The sequence below is a fragment of the Ischnura elegans genome, chromosome 9, assembly GCF_921293095.1.
Source record: "Ischnura elegans chromosome 9, ioIscEleg1.1, whole genome shotgun sequence".
Taxonomy (NCBI): Eukaryota; Metazoa; Arthropoda; class Insecta; order Odonata; family Coenagrionidae; genus Ischnura; species Ischnura elegans.
In genome coordinates, this window is record NC_060254.1 from 99404245 (window position 1) to 99423117 (window position 18873).

Consider the following 18873-nt stretch of genomic DNA (forward strand, 5'->3'; position numbering starts at 1 on the left):
CGAGCGGTTTCTTAGCTAGATGTATTTAAGGCCCTCCTGGGGAAAGAAGAACAACCATTCATCTCGTAGTTAAGCGATTGAGATGAAGACTACATATTTTCCAAGCACCGAAAATCCGCTCTTTGCTCTTGTATGAATATCGGACGACTGACGAGAAGTTCCATGCGGTTAACTGCCGTTTGAGGAAAACATGTATGCTCTTCTTGCGCAAACAGCTTTCTTTAAATTAATTTGCTGAATTTAAAAATTATATCGTGATTCTTCTGGTGCTAGTCCCTGCGGAAATTTTTACTTGCTTCTACGTCCGTTTTATGCAAAAGAAGTCATATTTATTCCTCCAAGTTTTACGTTTCCTATCCTCTATGACTACCACCTGAATTGAATAAGGGGATTCATCTTCATTAAAATCTAGTACGGATCGACCAGGGCGAGCGTGCGAGAATCTTTGGGCCCCCAAGGCCTTTTTAGGGCGAAGGATGTCCTTCGTGAGCTCTGAGCTCATTCAGTGCCCTCCGCTTTTCCTTGAACCCTGTAAGCGTTTGAACTGGCATGATGGAGTATTTAGAAGAGGCGACCGACAGTCAAGATCATTTGCGCCATGAAAGTAGGGTAGGGAGGGGAGGGTGGAGAGAAACACGGCGACAGCATTAGCCTGCTCTTAACGAAAGGCGCCGAGGGGTCCACGGCTTAACGTCTAATTCGACGGACGGAGTGTTACACTTGAAGTGTCCTCCTCAACAAGGTACTCAAAAAGGGATTGGGCAGCCTCTGAAAAAATCTTCACCACCGCCGGGATCCGAACCCGGACCGATTGCATGGGAATCCAGCACTGTAGCCATCACACCAACCCTATTTCCACATGTCTATTGGCCATCAATTTGCTTCAAGACAATTTGAGGCCTTATTTTCTGTTTAGGGAGGCGTGATAGCCTAGTAGGGCGAGCGATTGGCTTCTGATTGAGGGGCCTTGGTTTATATCCCCGGTGAAGTCTTCGGAGAACCCCTAGTAAATTCTTCGAAGTGTAAGGTTGCCCACGGAAAGAATTTGCTTCCCCATCCTGAATATATGGCTTTCAATCGCATTTGGCTTAGATAGGGGTGAGCTCTACCATCACTTTTCTACACCAACCTTCGGGTTGAATCACTTAGTAAGTAAGTGAGTGAGTTATAGTAAATGTAGTGAAGATTGTTTGCTTTTCAGGTGGATGAAAATAAAAAGGTGGATATGTTTGCTTAAGCAGCAATATAAGAGAAAAGATCACCACTACGAATTGTATATTGAATCGTTTTCTTTAACTCATAAAAACATGCTGGCTTAAAGTCAAAGTCGATTTTATTTTCACAAATTTGGTTCCTATACGTATGGGTATTAAATATTAAAAAATATGTGATCTTCAATCCATAACTGGACAATTTTAATGCCAGTGAGTGCATCTGGAAACTGCGTGGAATGCTGCGCAGTGGTACGACCAGGAAAAGATTCGTAGGAGATTGTTTGCCCGGAAATGGGAATGTTTACTCTTCTAAAGATCTCGGACGAGTCAGTTCCATGTGACTGAGGAAAACATGTTAGCTCTCGTGGCGCAAACAACTTTCTTTCAATTAAGTTGCTGGATTTAAAAAAATATCTTCATTCTTATGGTGTTTATTCCCTGAGGAGACTTTGCTGGCTTCAACATTCCGTTTATGTAAAAGGCCATCTTTCCGGTGGATATCTCGTCCTAAGCGGACAGGAGAAAATACGATGCGGAAAATTGAAACTAATCAATCCGTATGAGCGTCGTTCTTGAGAGGACGAAATGTTTGTAAAATGGTCTGTAAAGGGTGTTATGGAGGGCCAGAGCATAGAGAAAACAGGAAAAATTGGCCAAAATCTCATTTTTTTCTTTTTTCCCGATGTTCCACCATTAAAAAAAAATTCCGGTACACTAGCTGAAAGGTATTCAAAAATGCCTCCGAAAAACATTTTTTTCTTCTCTTCTTCTTCCTTCTCAAAATAATTTTATGAAAACATGCGTTAGAAATTTCCAACTGACGGCATTTTTCCTTTTCCCGCTGAAAACTCTTGAAAACAATTGGGCACTTGCTCCATTGAGTAAGCTTTAAAATGCCGTAAACTGCATTTAAAAAATATGCTTTCTTGAGCGAGATATCTCGAAAAGAGTGAAAATCGTATTTTCAAGCTAGCCGGCCCTGGTGGGCCTCCAGCGGGCAGGAAGTGTGGGGAGTTTAGTTCTATTTGATCCCAAAGCGCATGCCCTAAGTACGGAAAAAATCCCGGATGTGGAACTTTTCACCTTCTTATTCCGCTATGCCCTTTGTTTCAAATATATTTATTTGGCCTGAAAACCTGTTTACCTCTAAATTGATTCGAATCAACGTATATTTGCTTCATATAGCACAGTTACATCCTCGTAGGAATGTGTTGATGGAAGGGTTCATCATTTTTTTGTGATTAGAATATAACACTAGGCTCCAAATCGGTGAAAAATTATTAAAGTAATCTGAATGTATGCATGCATTTATTTATTTAATAATTATTCAAAATGATTCTGTAATGGCATCATAGAATATATTCACATTTTGAAAGTAATATGGGTTCACCCGTGAAGTCTTCATGTGGGGTTACCATTCTTTGGAATGTCTGATCTATTTTTCCCACTAAAAATTTTTAACTATGCATCAGCAGTTCTTCAAACACAGTTATATCTACGAAAAAATAATTTTTAATTTAAAAAAGTGAATTCCGGTAACAAACTGTGGAAGTTTATGATTCCTTAGTGGACAAAAAAGAAATGATTTGAGACGAGACCATGCAAATAACAAATTTCTTGAATTGTGTCGGCATACTTAGTTTATAAAATTTACCTTAATAAAATATTTCACTTGTTCCAATATTAAATCGAAAAAAAACAGAAGCCAAAATTGATAAATAAATTTGTATGCATTTTAACCAACCCGGGTTTCCACAAACTATGTCATTTTCGAGGTCGAACTACACTTGGTGCGAGTAAATTTGTACAATTTGTTTGGAGGCAAAGGAGGATGTTAAAAAAATTGGGGGGAGGTAAAAGGAGTATTGGACTCTTATCTAAGGGAAAAATAACTGACGTGTTTGTCATAAAGTTGAGGGACGCGTCAGTAAATTGTGGAGTGGCTAACGTGCAAAAGGTCATTCAAAACACATTCTTTTTTGTTTTGACATTCCACAGAAATTTCAAACTGCTCCAGAAACTAAACAACTACACAAACACTACAAACTGCTACATAAAACTAAACAAAATGTTCCCTTAACATTGGTTGTGATGAACCTTGAAATTTAAATGATACCTGTGTTTAGAGTTTACCCAATTCTTAGCTAAATTTGAGGTGGGATCTGTCATTTTTCTCTCATTAAGTATGTTACCAATCATAGTGTTCCACAAAATATCACGATCTTCTCTACGTTTTTTTTTCGTGCATTCTTAATTTTACTGGTATTTCTCCGTTTCCTTTTAAATTCTTTAATCTAAATAGCCAATAGCTTCAGGCTTTATTCCGTGAAACTTTTCCTTCGTGGAATGTGAAATTAATGCATTTTCGTAGGATCCGCCATTTATGTAAATGGGCGCGACTCGGGTTTGGTATAGGTAACATAGTTTCATAACATAGTTAACGTTTTATTATGCTATTAAAAATGGGTTGTACCCGTCATACATAAATGGTGAAACTTAGGTAGTTAAATATTTTTATTTCCCATGCTCAAAGTATGCATTTTACCACCTCTAATGCAGTAAACCTTATAATTGATTGTTTTGCGGTGGCAAGCCGTAAAGTTTAATGGATTGAATCCGAAGTGGTCCTTGACGAAAAGTGATTAGGGATAGATTACATTGCTAACGAGCGAAAAATATTAAGACAAACTTCGTTATAATTTACGACTTAGACTACATTTATCTACCTACGTCTTATTTTTTGAATTGTGTTACCACTGTACTTTGTAACATGTTTCTTTTAACATTATGGCCATTAAAAATGATTTCCTATTTTCTTAGCTAATTTCTGCTTATAGATCGATTATTGCACATGCAAGAGAAGTGGTGTGTTGCAGAGAGGTTTTGTCAAATTTGTTGCCTATTAACGATAGCCATCCAATCAATTTAACGTTCGGTATTACTCAAAGTTCCATTAGTATTCGGTCTAATGTATTCCTAATGATCACATAGGTGCATACAGTCATAACTTACGGGCAGTTCCCCGCGGATAACGTTAGTCAGCGGCATATCACGCGGATAAAGGCAATCACGAATGCAAATACGGGGTTATCCGACGCTAAAAATATATACCGTGGACTTCAGTTGTAAGACACGCTGATGTTCTTATTGAATTCAAGGAATTTAATCAAATATTTCTGCCTTATCTTGTAGGAATCTCTTTCCATTGAAAGAATTAAAAATACTAGTCATTCCTATCCCATGACTATCAATTATGCTATTGGATTTCTTCTAAAGCATCGTCATCGGTCAGATATATTTATTTTACGGAGTGTCACGGAAGGTGAATATTAAAAAAAAAAAAAAACTATTTTAATGCCTATTTCGGTGGCGGTGAATTCATCAATAAACCTCCTAACATATTATTTATAAATATGCCATAATGCCATTTATTTTTTAATTAATACTTCATTTAATTATCGTCTGATTCGTATATATGAATGTAAAGAGAACATCACTGAGTTTAAATTGAAATAAGATGTGGAAAACCTTTTTCATAAAATTCCGCCAGCGATGAAAGCTTTGAAAAACCTCTCCTCTCACGAGATTTTTTATAAATTCAAGATGTTGCCACTTTTTCGCACAGGTGTTAATTTCTTACAAGCCGAAGTCGAAGGTCGATAGAGATAAGACAATAGATGTTGATAGAGAAAAGGCAACAAAGAGATAGATGAGTCTGAAATATGGGTTATTAAAAATTAAATAGCTGCTCGGTATTAAAATGTGGATTTATTTTTGAATAATGGGAAGTATTGACATCATTCAGCTCAGTTTAGCTCGAAGTTAACTGGAAATGTGATATTTCTATCATCACCTGAGATCGTTGAAAATTCGTTACCAACGATAAGATTCCGAAGGAGCGAGAAAGATGAGAGGAGAAAATGGAGTTGTTTTCACCAATATTAGCGATTTATAGCCCAGGTGAAGGTACAAATAGCCTCGTACTACTAGCTACAGTGATAACCAAATAGAAAATATTAGAAAAAGGGGCCAAAATTATAGATCACTTCTTGAGTTAATCTCCTCATTTCCAAATAGTTATCAGGAATTGCGAAATTATGATGTACTTATTATCTTAAAATAAAAAAAAACTATAAATTTTGGTCGATTTAATTTAAAAACTAATGGATCGTTTGCAAAATCATACAGATTTCTGGCATTTCCCGGCCAATAGTTAGTCAAGTGTAATGACTGTTAGTGCTAAATATTTACGAGTGTGGATCGATAAGTAACGTACAATTTTTTTTTAAACAGTAAGTTTAATCAGTTAGGCAATATAAATTTTATATCATTTATATATTTTACCTATTTTCCAACATAAGATCTAAGTCCCTCGACACATTTCTCTCATCGTGACACTAGCTTGAAAATATCCTCTTCGTAAAAGTCCGTTTTTTGGGAATAAAACCATCTCTGCACAGTCGATTTGAATTCTTCATCAGCGTCGAAACGTTGCACCCACAGGAATTTCTTCAAATGACCAAACAAATCAAAGTCTGACGGTGCAAGGTGTGGACTGTAGGGTGTGTGTTGGAGTACCTCCCAGCCGAGGTTGTCAAGAGCTTCTGTTCCTTAAGAACAGCAGCAAGGGTTTGTGCAGCACTGCAATATGGGGACGAGCATTGTCGTGGAGCAGTATCACATTTGGCCTGTTACGTTTGTCGCGAATGGCACGATGCAATTTTGACAATGTCTTTCCATATTATTTTATATTATTTCGTATTAATGTGAAAGCACAAAGTTCTTCTTTTTAATTTTGTAACGTTACGTCGTAAAATCTGGTTGATTTTTCACGTAAGTCCAGACAAGGGAAATACTCCAACCGTCGGTCACATGCTGGATCAGGGTAAGACTCCACAAACAAGAAAAACAGCTCACAAGAAAAAGGTAGCCAAAAATAATCTACGAGTTATTACCGTACGATATCTATTCAAAGTAGAGTATTCAAAAAATCAGAAGTATTACAGAAAACAATGATAGTAAATTCATGATCCCAAAGGAAACATTACCAGCTAAATACCAGCAGAAAATTGCTCTAAAAATCTCATGCCTCACAAGACATGTGACTCCCAGCAGGTCACGATCAAAAGAGGGCTTGCCTATGCAAGGCGAGACAGCATTTGAGGGGAGGGCTTCTTCCAGGGAGTGGAGGGGTAGCCAGGCGAATTCAACAACCGCCCACTGATGCGTCACTGCCCCTGCAGAAACGGCCGCTCCACAAAACACCATTCCCTGGTTTTGAGACAACAGCCAGCACCCAGAATTTTCCCCTCAACTTCTGGGTTGGAGACATCAGAGGAATCAGAGGGATAGTTCATTGGAACACATGGAGGGGAAGGAGATACTGGGGTGAGGTGTTGGAGGGAGAGAGAATTGTGATAGGACAATGGTAAAACTTCTCACTCCAAGTGCAATACTAAGGCCTTAGCACCGATTTCCCCTTGCTTGCCAAGGAGAAGTATTTCTCCGCAGTAGTCCTATATAAGTCTTGCATTGCAGGTAGGCTGGTTCGGGGCTGGTTCGGAGGCTGTTTCGGAGGCTGTTTCAGAGGCTGTTTCCAGAGGCAGGGTTTCCAGAGACAGGATTTTCCAGAGACAGGATTTTGCGAGACAGGACACTTTGCTACAGGGCTAAGTTCTGCGGATAAGTTCGGAGGAAGTTCGAGGAAGTTCGAAGAATTTCTGGGGGGGGGGGGTACCAGAAATTTTGGGGGGGGGGGGGGACACTAAAAAATGCCACAATTTTAATAATGAATTGCTTTCACCAAGTTACGCCTCAAACAATCAATGTCTTTCCATATTTTTCAGCAGCGTATGTCACTCGGGTTTAGTCCTTTCGCCCACAAAAAAACGAACTACACTTCGTTGCTCTTCGCGGGTGGACGATGCTAACAAGCGTGCTATCTTAGCTCAGCAGTTCACGCTCCTGCCGCAAGAGCTATACCTTATCTATATATATGGCTGCTTTGGCGCAAACCTTCAAACTAAATGCATGCAAAATTTCAACTCCCCGGTCATAATAGCATGGCGGAAAAAAAATGTTGTGCGTTACTTATCAATCCATCCTCGTATGTGATCAATAATGATCCTGGACGCGAACTCGGGCCTTCAGTACAGTGTGGGCCTTGTCTTCATGTTCGTGGTGGTGGAGTGGATGGGTTTGGTTTCGAAGCCTTACATTTGGGTCAAGGGCGTTGTTCCAATTACTTACAGGCTTCGTCGTGGCTGTGGCACGGAAGAAGAAAGAGGCCCTCAAGCGAAACAATTACTGCCTGTGGGAAAGAGTCTAAGGGGGGGCGAAATAAAAAGATAAGATCGAGTACGGGGGATCGCCTTTTTTCCTTGAGGAGGATATATATCCGTTAAGCGGTGCCGAGGAAAAATGAGTTCGGGTGTTGAAATAGCAGGGCGTCAATTGAGGGAGCAGTATTTGAAAAAAGCGCGTGTAGTTAAAAGTTTGGAACGGATAGATGTTGTTAAATGGTGTTGCATTTGTAGAAGGCGACTCAAAGTAGTCTAGAATGCTGAAAAGTGCGGCACTGCAATCTATTGAAATCAAACTAGAGTATTTACAGGTTTTTCGAGGTCGTCGATTATGAATTTGTTCTCGAAACTTTAACACTAGGAGAACAGGAGTTTTCCACCTCCTAGAAAGACTGGTATCAGTCATATTAACCTATGGAATTCTCTAGCTTTATGCGAATTTCTGTAATAAATGTGTTCAATTATGTGACGTATTTTCGTGATGCAGAGTGAATTAGTTCATGTTGGGTGGTAAATAACTTACTATCAATAAAATTCCAGAGAAAAATGACATTTTTAGTTGAACTCAAGATATATCGTTCAATATTATTGTGCTTTGGACAACCTGCAACGATATTGATTATGGCCCCGAGTGAGTAACGTAGAACAGTTTATAAAGGATGAAAAAGAGAAGAAATATATTGTTATGAGAAGGCTGGCAGATAGGAGAGAGTAATGGAGAGCTGCGTCAAATCAATCTTATAATTGTTGACAAATGATGAAGATGAGGTAACCCGCAAAGAGAGAATGAAACGATGCAACCAGTAGATGAAATTTATTACCAAGGAATGACATAGTTCGATTTTCAATATGATTTCTATTGGGCTATTGAGCTTAAGGCTAATAGTAAGTTCCATAAATCATTCAAAGGACATTTGAGTTTTACTCGGATACTTGTCAAACTGACGTTAATTTAGAACTTCATGAACTCATATCGCTCGTGGGCCACCGTTTTCCAATTGTACCACTTAATTTCTCCAGCCATTCCGCAGCCTTCGGTATGAATTTGCTCCTCTCTTCAAAGAATTCTAAGGTTCTTCATGAAATATTTAACTGTATATGCGGATTCACAATGCGTTTTTAAATCAGAGCATCAAGAAACCTCCCTTTTTATGTGAAATCAACTGTATAAAATTCCTCCTTGACCTCGCTCTGTATAAGTCAATTTTCTCCTCGAATCACTGCTCTGCCATCCGTTAAAATACACTTCGTCGGTCAACCCGACCCGAGACCGCATTTCATTTTTAAAATTCGGTAGATGAGGGGAAAATATTAGTTACTACGAAAAAAGTCACCCTCCCTTATCCATTCTCTCAAAAATATAAAATTAAAGAACGCATAAATTGCAGCCATTTTTCTCCAGTTGGTAACGTCATCAGAGTTCCGGTTTTTCAAATCGTTCATGGATAACCGGTTGCTCAGAGAATTAATACCTCGATATAGCGTAAAAAAACGAAACCACGCGAGGAGTAGCTAAGAAGCGGTGACCCGCTCGGCAGGAGTTTGTGATGTCATCAACTTATCTGGCATCGACTATTTTAATCCAGTATACCTCAACAGGTAATTTATCAAAATATGGGAAAGTTCGGGTGTCATAAGATTTTCAAGAGCGAGTACTAAATGCAGATGGTATGTTAAAATTAGAGGGAGGGATGCTCGTTGGTCGAGGGAAGAAGAGAAGAGAATTCATAGGCAGAATGAGAGGGAGTAGTGCTTATTGTGATTTCAAGTGGCAAGTCCCAGTCGGGAGAGGAGACGGACGGAGTACTTCTCATTCGCTCCAAACCTAAAGTAACTGGTAAAATATTTTATTAATAAACACCATCAGCAAAATATGGTGAAAATCCAATTGATCTTTCTTCCACACTCAAGATAAAGGTAGTTGAGGAAAACATTGAGCAGGTCTAGATATTCAATTATTTGAGCAGCAAATGGGGAACTTGCATGAATTTTTTTTATTTCACAGGCGGACAGAAAATTATTTTCTGAATACAACAAAGAAAACCGCATGTTTATCTGAGTTTTCCTTCGCGAGATATTTAATGATAAATATTACGAATTTTAAAGCGCGGGAAAAACTACCTCACCCCCCAAGCCACTGCCGACGAAGCCTCGATGACGTCAAAGGTGCCTAAACATCACGCGAAGCTATTGTTGTGATTGTTTGTAATAGTTGCCAGCAGTTGTGAAAGCTTCGTTTGTTAGACGTGTTGATTATTTTATATTTAAAGATAAATATCCGACGATAGAGGCTTGGAAGCCCTCATATTTTGCATTATTTATAATATTAATATCTGAGTACGGGCATAAAATATAAAACTGGTGCAGTTAAACCAAAAATTATATAATACCTAAATAACATCGTTGTAGGAGTCTGAGCCACGGCCATTGGAATGGGGATACGTTAATTGTAAGTTGATGTTATCGACGGTATATCATTCATTTAAGTATGCAATTAGAACGATTTTGATGTTTACTGATGTCCGCTTAGCTTTTATATACAATAACTTCATCCGTTTATTCGTAGGTACCGGAGAATTCGTCGTTAAGGACTGTCTGTGCTTGTATTATGGGGTGAATTCCAGTCAATGCAACTTTTGCTCGCTGATTGGAGATCTCTAGGAACATTTTTGTGCCAAAATAGTGTTATTTTCAACGTGACGTCTCCCGTTAAACTACTGCTAATAATCACAGTGTCAGTGGTTGAAATGCACAAAGTTTGACAAGGTTGAAAAATATCGGCCAAGAGTTGTCAGTGTTCCATCGTGATTGAATTGTAAAAAGTGCTATTACGCTATCGATAAATGTCTAACAGTAGTGTAAAAGTTGTCAGTGGCGTGCTAATCTCCGTTGTCACAGTAGATATGACATTTCACGATCACGCTATTGAAATAAAAACTGTGTGTGAAGTTTGTTATTCCATTATTTCAACGAATAGTAGTGAGAAATGTCACCTGTGTCACTTGTGTGGGCTAATTTAAGGGTGAATCAGTGAATAAATAGTTGTATTCATCATAACGAGTTCTGTTATTGTAATTTGTATGTGATGAATATAAGAATGTGACAGTGACATCCAGTTTTTGATAAGAGTATTTGCCTATTTCCCGCTATATTTTTATGGTATATGCTAGTATATTGTTTATGGATTTACCTATATTATTGAAATAGGTTGTAGCTTGTGTGTGTGTTGGCAGCGGAACCGATCGCGATATCACATGTGGATTGTGTGCAGACTGTTTTGCTGTGAATTCGTACCGTAGGACGGATAGGACTACCTTCTCCGCTAATCGGGCGTTGCCAAATTCAACAGCACAGCTTACGATCGTTATCCTCCAGTATTACAAGTTTCTTTTACAACTCGATTTGCCGCCAACGTATAGCAATAATTTGTCTTAGCAAATTCCATGAGGGTCATGGCATCAATTTTTGGTGTCCTAAAAAAAGGCTGGTGTCCTAACATCCCATGCCACACGCCTTAAAGGCGGCTTGCGGGGTATTATGTAGACGTAGATGAATTTCAGGTGTACTATTCGAACGAGTGGCAACGTTATCATCCATTTTTCTGATAACTAAAACACACGAAGTGAAACGCTTGTACTTCATCATCCCGATGCCGCGTTATTAATATCCCAAGTAATAATCTAGGCACAATAGCAATAGGAAAACTTGCCCAAGAATAACAGAACAAAATAAAGTGATGATGAGCGGCTAAATACTCCCTCAAAACAAATTTTACACCAAGCGCTTAGCGTATTTTCCAACTCCCTGCGGTTATTTAGGCACCTATGACGTCACGCCTGGCCTCGGCAACGCTCGGGTGTCTTCGCGCAGTGGTCGGCTCAGAGAAATTTTTCTCGATTTTAAATGCAATTTTTTTATTTCTTTTGATGTTGAATGGAGAAACTGAAGGTATTTTTGCGAGCTAATGTATCCATTTGACCTATTCAAAATAGTTTTTAGAGCAATCTACGACCCATGCAAGTTCCTCATTGGAGGAAAACGGATGCACAGTTAGGGCATCAGGAGGACAATAGCGTTAGCAAGTGAGGCGTTCATGAACAGGAAGGAGTATATGATGGGATCATGATGTAAGTATTGAATGAAGGAGCTAGTGAAAAGTGTGATCTGGAGTGTAGCGCTTAGTGATGCGGAAACGTGGACATTTAGGAAGGAGGACCAGAGAAGACAGAAAGATTTGAGATGTGGGTGTGGAGAAGAATGGAGAAGGTGAAGTGGACGGAAAGGAGGAGGTGCTGTAAATGGTGGGTGAGGGTAGGTAGCTTCTAGATGAGATAGGGAGGAGATAGGAAAAGTATGAATGGAACGAGTACTTAGTGGGAAGGCGATGTTGAAAACAGTATTGGAGGGTATAACGTTGGGTAAACAAGGGAGAGGAAGGAAGAGAACGAGATTTATAGATAGAATGAAAGGCAGTTGGTCATAATGTGAATTGAAGAGAGAAGTGCAATAAGGTAGGAGAGACTGTCAGAATACCTCTTGAATACTCTACCTTAATAGGTAGAATACTGTTAATACTATAGATGGAATACTTCAATTAATTAATGATTTCTTCCAGCTCTCCTAATATTGTTGTCCGTCAGTTCTGCGTGAATGGTATACATCTGGTGAAACTGGGCGGTGGTAAATAAATACTTGGGGAATATTTCCGGGTTGAAATATTATTCAATCAAACCCTCTCGGTGTTTAACCCGTTGCGTTCCGAAGCGAAACATGGCAAGAGTCTGAAAGGGAGCAAGGGAAAATGGGGAGGGGAGGGGGTTGAAAGAAAGGGGTACGTGGAACGCCTCCGACCTACCTTTGGCCCTTTCCCTTAATCCGTGGGAGGGCTAAGGATTCGCGGAGGGCGGCGATAAATAAAGTGGATGGGTGTCCCGAGGGAGAGGAGGCAGGCGGCGGTGTATATTGGGGCTAAGCAGCTAAATCCCCTTTCCCACCCACCCTCCATCCCCTGGGATAAGGGATGGGGCGGAGGGGGTGGGGGAATGGAAGGGGGCGGGCGGAAAAGGAGGAGGAGAGGCCGTCTATGCTCCACTGAAATAACCCAGGCGCCAGGCGGGCGATATCCCTAGGCGTTGCTATCCTCGATATTCGAGAAATCAGCCGCGCACATATTGGGCTAGAATCAAAAATATTACTATGAATTAAAATTAAATTCATCATCATCATTAGTCAAAAATCGCAACATTGATTTGACGCTGCTCTGCATTCCTCTGTCATATCCGCTAACCATCTCATAGCAACGTACTCGTAAACAATAAAAAGGTATGTTACTTTTTGACACAATTTATTCAAGACGACCGCTTTCGTCGAAGAGGCGACATCTTCAGGTACAGAAATCGTTGTTAAAAACTAAAACTAACTAATAAATATAAAAATAAATATAAAAATAACGATTTATGTACCTGAAGACGTCGCCTCTGCGACGAAACCGGTCGTCTTAAATAAATGTGTGAAAAAGTACCGTACATTTTTATTGTTTACAATGGATTTTCACAAAGTGAAGCCTGAAAAAATCGAGTTTAACGTACTCGTATTTCATCTATTTCACATCCTATATAACCTGTCCTATGTAAATCATTCGGGGCCGTCCTATATCCTTCTATCCGCTACCCTTTACATAGGCACGTAGGTATTTATTCTCTTATACATAGGTACCTTATAACCTCTCCTATGTGACTGATTCTGGGCCGTACCTTGCCCTTCTTCCCTTCCACTTTTCCCTCTACGATTTTTTTCATCAGATTATCATACCTCGTTTAGGTAATCGTAATATTTTCACCCACCGAAGTAATAAACGAAAATTTAAAAGGTGACCAAATTCCTCGCACTACATCTTATCTGCATGAAAAAATATAGGAAAGGTGTTCATCAAACTACGGGAACGTTGGTTATTTAAATAAAATCTTTATTTTTTTCTTCATTAATTTTGTCGCCTTCAAAATAGCCCTCAGAAAGCATTCATTAAATTAGATGCCCGTAACTATATCTCTAACTTTTCCACGTTGTCATTGGCTGCTGATGTGCTGGGTGTCATCTTCAACGTCTTCACGGCCATCTTGGAGATTCGTGCACCACTCGTAAATTCTTTTTTACTAATAGCAGACTCTCCATATGGCTTTGTTTAAATTTCACAAACTTTGCTTTACACATTTGCTGATAATTCTTTGCTTTGCCATTATTCCGGTAACACTACTTTAATGTAGTAAATTCCTATTATTTTGACCACCGAATGAAAGGGAAACCGCTTTATTTTATGCAATTATAAAGGACAAAACCCGATCGTGTAATTACCAAAATTTTCTCCGGTGCCACTATATGTACCACTCGGTCTTTTTCCCGTGAACCCAAGTCCTTCTTTTGTACATTAAATTGGATTTCAGGGATACATTCCTGATACATATTACTAGCCGCCTGGTTAAAATTCTCCTCAAAAGAGTGCGCTAGGCCAAAGGACTTACAAAAATATACTGAGCCGACTTTAAATATTTTGTCCCACAAGCACTTTATTTTAAAAATATTACGGTGGATTCAGTATTGAAAAATATGTGTTTTAATTTTGACATATCATAACTATGCATTAAAATTTATTTTTAATAATAAATCCAACCAAAGAAATCCTCCTGAAGAAACGTACACCATTATAAATCAAATGGATAGAATTGTACAGCTGGGTCACTGCAGTCGTAAACCAATGAACACTGTGCGTCGTCCTGTTCTCATGGTGATAAGGAACTTCTTGTTGACTTGTTTGATATTTATATGTATATTCCTCTTAAAAATCCGTAAGAATGTAATTTTACTTGATTCCTTCCTTAGAAGATGAAGAAAATGAGTCCATAATTTTTTTTATTTTTAGTGTGCCTCGAGTCTTAAATGTCCTCATATCATTGGTATTTGCCCTGCACTTGCGTAAAGATGTGCAGTTTTTACGGATACTCAATATTTGAATTCTTTTACTTTATTACTTGGGACACCACATGGACACATCAATGTGTGAAGGCTGAGGGTTAATATCCGTATTTTATTAATTCAATGCTTTTCCCTAAGGCCGTTCTCTCTCCTTGTTCAATACAAGTGTCATTCGTCAATAATAATTAAATCTACCCTTATACAACCTTCGTTACTTGATCTATCCGTTACGATGGTATAAGGTGACGCGTTACATTAGAGATTTTCATTATTCTTGGAAATCATTCTATCGTTCAGAGAAGCCATAAAAATGTAAGTTTGTGAAATATCTCGTGTGAGTTTCAAAAACTGCCGGTGATATTGAAGCCAGAATTTCGGTGAAATAGGAAACTCGCAAAAACGACGCTCGATAGGCGATTGTTTTAGCGTCATTCCTCGGACCGTTGGAAGACGTAGCAAAGATGAAAGAAACGATGCTACGATAAAGGTATGATATCCGTATTTCAATTTTTGAAAGATTTTTGGAAATATGCGATCGTTTAGAGAAGCCATAGAAATCTTAAAGTTTTTTAAACCTTTTCTAGCCCTCTGATATTTACAAACTTTGAGTATTTTTTCCCTTATATTTTGGCATCGGTCATGACTCATATATGAGGGGTTGAGAAGCCAAGGTGTAAAAGTGATTTTCTTTCGAAACAGAGTTAGGTAAACTTAATTGTTAGAAGAAATACACAAAAATTGGTCGCCAAGGGATACGAGTGAGTCTCAGTTCTGTGCTGACATTGAGTGGAAAATCAAATATCTGATTGATCTCGTTTGTTTTCTATACCTAAGTAAGCACTATGAGGTGTTTTTCGTCACCAGTCAGGGCGGATTTCTGAAGCTAAATGCCATTTTCTCCAATGCGATCATATTTTTTCTTTTGCTTGCAATCGTATTCCGAGCAAAATCCTTTTAAAGTACTTTCAGTAAGTAAAGTAATAGTAAAAAATCCTTATAAAATAGTCTGGTATTTGTGAATTTTGGGTTTTCATGGGTTGGTGCGTTGGTTTCTCCTCCCCCTCTGGTATTGAAGCCTAAGATTGGTTGGCAACAGCTCGAATGGCTGGAACTCTCTCCGGTTTCATTTCCTCGTAGCTTTTGCATGCAATGTCCATCATTTGATCTCTAAACTGTAGCCGTGGTCTTCCTCTGGGTCTTTTTCCATCTACACATCCTTTAAGTATTGTCAATAGGATCCCCCCATGCCTCGTAATGTGCTCAGTAAGTTTGACTCATATGTGTACGACCGATTTCAATATGTTTCTTTTCTCTTTCTTTTTATTCAATATTTCTTCATTTGATTTTCGATCGGTCCACCTAATTTTTAGCATTTGCCTATAACACCATTGTTCGATTGAACTCACAATCAGCCTCTTCTTATCCTCTTGACCCAGAGTGATGTATCACAGTCATATAATGCCACACTCCATACGTAGGCTTCGAGAATTCTTTTCCTGATTGGAATTGGTTCCATAAATTCTAGGCACTGGTTGTAAATACCCGGGCGTATCTCGCTGCCTGTCAGCACTGGATTTCATGTACTCATTCCCATTTTCTGTGTTGCGGCCGTATGTCTTCCTTTGTTTGCAATCGCATTCCGAGAAAAATCCTTTTCAATTACTCTGGCATTTATAAGTATTGGGTTTTTTTCCCTAAGTTTATACCTTGGCATCGTTTATGACACATAAATACCCGGGTATTTCTCGTCGTCAGTCAAGGCTGATTTCATCTACTTCTAAATCGCGGCCGTAAGTCTTCCTTTGTTTGCTATCGCATTCCGAGGCAAAGCCTTCACGCCGTTCTATTCTGCTGGGCCCACGTCCTATTTCTTCTCCACCCCCTCCCCCCATCTCCAAAAGCCCAGCTTTGCCCTTCCACCGTTTCTCAGGGCGGAAGGCAAAATCCCCTCGCATCAGCCGCGCCGGATAAACGTCTTCAAGAGCCGCACGCACGCAGCCATGGGAATGAAAATTCCGCTTGATTTTTATTTTCGAATCTTTTTCGATTTTTTTCTGACTTTTTTTCCCTTATGCATCCTCCTTTCGACCTCACACGATATATATAGCCATGAAAAAGATAATTTCGCGAAAAAAAAACAAACGAAAAACGCACTTGCGCATCAGTTTAGGGGCCCTGCCTGTCGAATTTTTGCGCAGCCTCCTGCATTTATATCGCGTGCGGGTTTTTTTAAAGGAGGAAATGGAATAATAATGCCCGTGAAGCAGGTCGGTATCATAATTTACGTCTCTCCCTGGAACATGAATACAAAATCGCTCGCATAAAACGTGGATTTTTAGAGAAATCCCTGGATAACTGTAACGCTTAAGTAGTTTTTAATTGAATGGATATTTTGAGAAATCTCAGTTCCTCAAGTGATCATCGTCGTCTCATTTTTACTCTGTTTTAGTGGCATTCTTATTTTTTTACCACGTACGGGATTTGATGCTTCCAAATTAGACAAATCAATCTTAATGTGGGGCGTTATTTTTTATTTACTTTTATACCTCTTTTATAAGAACGGTATCATAATGCTATACTTAATTTTTCTTCGAAATACTACCTCGATAGAGATTATATGTATGGATCATAATCATATAGTCGGAGACGGAGTTAAATACTAAGTTACACGTTGAGAGCGAACATTTTGCCTTTAACTTACGATTATATATGCATAAAGGTATATGAGAAAAACCTTATTACATACATAATACCAGTTACTCTAAGGCACTGATCAAATAAACCTTTACTGCGAATTTTAAATTTGAAGTACGAAAGCCTTCTCTTTATCTCAATGGGTCTTTGGAAATGTTGCAATGATTATTAAATCCTGCAATAGGAAATGGTTGACGTAAACACTCCGGAAAAGGACCTGCCAGAGCGTGATGAAATTAAGTTGTAGACGATGATTAAATGTTTATCAATAAAATGTCAAAATTCTGTCCTATTTCTTGCCGCGGGAAATTGAATAAGTAGTGAGTTTTAAGTTTTTTAAGCATTTTTAGAAGAGTCATATGATCAACAATAGAACCCTGATAACTCGAATCTCTATATCTGGACATGTCCTTCGAGGAAAATCAACAAGCCTGATACATTTTTTCCTCACACCCATAACGAATTTTTGAGGGGGCTCGGGCCCCCTTAGGCCCCATGGAGTCGGCGCCATCGCATTTCCTTTTCGATTTTTGGCTCCTTCATGTAGTATAAAACAGATCAAAAACTTGTTCGTAAATATTCTGAAAGTTAATTATGCCATAGTCCTATGCCCACGCTCAACTTGAACCTCATTACCTGCTTCTAATTGATGCATCACCAAGCTCGAGCATCATATGATTTTTCGAGCTATTTATTGGTTTCCATGTCGGTGGTTGCAGAATTTCACTTTGAGAAAGGAAATCCAACTTTGTATCCTTCTCATAAACATTAATTTTTAATTATGATTAAAAACTTTTGGGCTATGTCGCCGTGTCAATTCTTGGGTGGCCCCAACGTTTCCTGACCAATGCTGGTCGCTTTTTTAAGGGATTCACAATCGGGGGTCAGGAAACGTTGGGGCCACCCAAGAATTGACACGGCGACATAGCCCAAAAGTTTTTAATCATAATGACGAGCACCCGCGAAAGTTTTAACGAAGAATTAATTTTTAAAGTAAATAACAATTCAGTTGTTATAAACTATTTTGCACTAAGTCCATATTGCCTCCAGCACTAATTAGTAGCGTAATTTGAATAGGAAAAAGGTTTAAGTAAGAATAAATCCATACTGAAATTGTCCCCTTTATTTCTGTGCTAATCAATTTTTTGCCGGGTTAATATATATCTATATGTTTAAAAGGTGGCTGCGATCAAAATTTTTCTTCATTAAAAATTTGCTAATTTTAATAAGTTACACCTATATATTTATGTATGTGCCTTTAATTTGTTTACTTTAATGGTATAACTTTCAGAATGAGTAGCAATGCATATAATTTTTTTACTACTGCCATATGGCATTTGAACATCTTCAGCTCATTGAGGTCATGAGATTGATTGATGAGAGATGACCACTGCACTCGTCAATATTTCAAATTGAATGTAAATAAATAAAATTTTGAGTGATTTGAGAGAAAATTTTAAAATGATTAGTTTCCATAAATATTGTGAGATTAGTCTCTGGCCTTAATTTTCCATGCTTGCAGGATTAATACTTTTAATTCTTCATTTTTTTACTTGGAAACCAAATACAACCAAAATTCATGTATTTTTTACACATGAGGTTTTTATTCTGCAATATTTAGTTCTTCTCATCCTGAAATTATTAATTATAATCCCAAAATGCCAAATGTAAGCTTACATGAGCCTAATTGTGAA

The 18873-nt window shown here is 38.6% G+C and overlaps 1 protein-coding gene across 8 annotated transcripts in view; it reads left to right on the forward strand.

The window, feature by feature from the left end:
• LOC124165227 (lachesin-like) overlaps window positions 1-18873 on the forward strand; it is an 878935-nt gene that overhangs the window by 851401 nt on the left and 8661 nt on the right. The gene's annotated exons all lie outside the window — the stretch shown is intronic.